This window comes from Cupressus sempervirens, chromosome 3 (assembly GCF_028749045.1).
Source record: "Cupressus sempervirens isolate cs-2001-9-10 chromosome 3, ASM2874904v1, whole genome shotgun sequence".
In the NCBI taxonomy this organism is placed as follows: domain Eukaryota; kingdom Viridiplantae; phylum Streptophyta; class Pinopsida; order Cupressales; family Cupressaceae; genus Cupressus; species Cupressus sempervirens.
Window position 1 is genome coordinate 461848632 of NC_143120.1, and position 2325 is coordinate 461850956.

Here is a 2325-nt window from a genome sequence, read left to right on the forward strand (position 1 = left end):
TGTCTTATAGGGCCCCTTTTCTAGTTAGGTCCATAATTCATTTTTTTGACACAATTTTAGGAGGTGGATGAAGAAATTATATTATATTGATAGCAAACATAGACTAAAGTAATATTATTATTAAACTTATCACATATGTAAAAAATTATCACAAAACTATATTATATGTTTATATAAAAATAATAGTCTCACATACATATATAATTTTAATAACATTACATTTAACAAAATCATAATTATTTCAAATAAATAATTTCAATTTAATTTAAGTTTTTTATACATTACCATCCATTATCGTAACCTTTTAATGTTTCATCAAACACACATTTCAATGACACAAAATTAAATTAAAGACTAAGATATATATTAATTTTTTTGTATAATTAATTTTCTTAATCTAATATTCTATCATTATAATTATCCTTATAATAAACTCAACTTTTAATTAGTCTTATTAATTTGTTATTTTTAAATATATTTTTAACTTACTATGTTAAAAGTTTAACTATATATTACAATATATTAATTCAAATACTATTTTCTCGCCACTAAATGACACTAGTTTTATTTTTCAATTTTCAAAAACTAGTCAACTATACATTCTATATAAAATTTAAGGACATCCAAGAGGAGCGGTTCATAAATAATTGTATAACCTTGAACCGTGACGTCACACATGGACCCCACTCATTGTCACTTGGCTTTTGTATCTTGTCCATTTTTTCTATGTTCCCCAAGGACGTGTCCCTGCCCAAAAAGCCACTATTTCAAGGGATGTTCCCATCCCGGGGACTTTGTTAGGGACTCCCCAATTTTTTAACACAGAAATTTTTTATTAAAAAAAACAAAAAAAGTCACTTTTTCCATCTCTAAAATCAGAAAAATATTTTGTTGTCTCAAAAACCCATTCCATTGTCCCTTGTCGTCCCTATGGAACATAGATTTTTTAAGGAAATTGAATTGAAATTTCTTATAAAGGTGAAATTGGAAAAGATTGACAATCTAGAAGCCTCTAGATTGTTGCTCTAGATTATTCTGGACCTATATATGTTTTTATATATGTTGAATCCATGACCAATACAAGATTGGCTATTTTATTGAATTCAAGTTATAACCTTTACAAAAAGCACAACAAGGCACTTTCATTTGTACCTAATGAAATTTAGAGAATGTTTGATACCTTAGATGAAAATGGCGATGGAATCCTCACTTTCCAAGAAATCAATTGCCTCCTCAAAAAGCACGGAATTCATCTTACACTAGAAGAGCTGAATTGTTTGGTGATGATTGTTTCCCAGAGCCAAGATGATGCTAGCTTAACATTTGATGAATTTTTTGGGCTTTACCAATCCCTTGATTTGGAAGAGAGTCAAAGTTCAACAAGTGTATATTTCTTCTTCTGAATGAAGATGGGTATATTTCTTCTTCTGAACTTCAACAAGTGTTGAGTAATTTGGTATTGTTAAAGCAAGGTGTGCATTATTTGGAGAATTGTGAGAAAATGATATGTAGATTTGATGACAACTTGGACAATCTCATAGATTTTTTTGAGTTTAAAAACATGATGACCATCAATCTTGATAGTTTTCACCATCCATTTTGTTTGGTTGTTTTAGGGATTTTCAGAAATCATATGGATACGTGAATGCACAAGTTGGGTCGCAATTCCGCGGAAGTCAAATCCGCGAAATGACACCTCTTAGAAATAGGTACCCGATTTTTAAAAATGGGCACCTGTTATTTTTAAAAATTGGGTACCCATTTTTTATTTTCAAAAAATGGTACCCGTTTTTCAAAAAAATAAAAATTTGAATTTTTAAGAAACGAGCACCCGTTTTAAAAAAATAAAAAAATGGGTACCCATTTTTTAAAAATAAAAAATAGGTACCCGTTTCTTAATAATTCATTTTTTAAAGTTTTCTGCGGATTTTACATGTTGTTTTTAGCTTTTCAAAACGGGTTCCCATTTTTTGAAATTCAAATAATGGGTGCCTGTTTCTTACAACATGAGGCGAGATTCTTTTTCCTGCCTCGGATTTTGGTTTGGGACAGGCTTGGTGAGACCAAGCCTATGCCTTGGCCTCTCAAGATTTGGCTAAGGCATTGAACTAATAAATTTATGCCTTGCCATAATTTTTAGAGGGTCTTCCCGATCAAATTTTTTTACGAAACAAAAACCCATTAGAGCTCTCACTGTCCTAATTTCAGAAACATAAATTTTATAGAGTTATGATTTTATTTACTATTTTTTTATTATTTTTAATCAAAGGTGGTACCTAAATGTAAAATAGCAATGTTCACTAAAACTTAAATAACTTTTTTATT

The 2325-nt window shown here is 29.5% G+C and overlaps 1 pseudogene; it reads left to right on the forward strand.

The window, feature by feature from the left end:
* The first annotated feature begins 1070 nt into the window (after nt 1–1070).
* Nucleotides 1071–1645, forward strand: LOC149567102 (calmodulin-like protein 3; annotated as a pseudogene).
* The last annotated feature ends 680 nt before the right edge of the window (nt 1646–2325 follow it).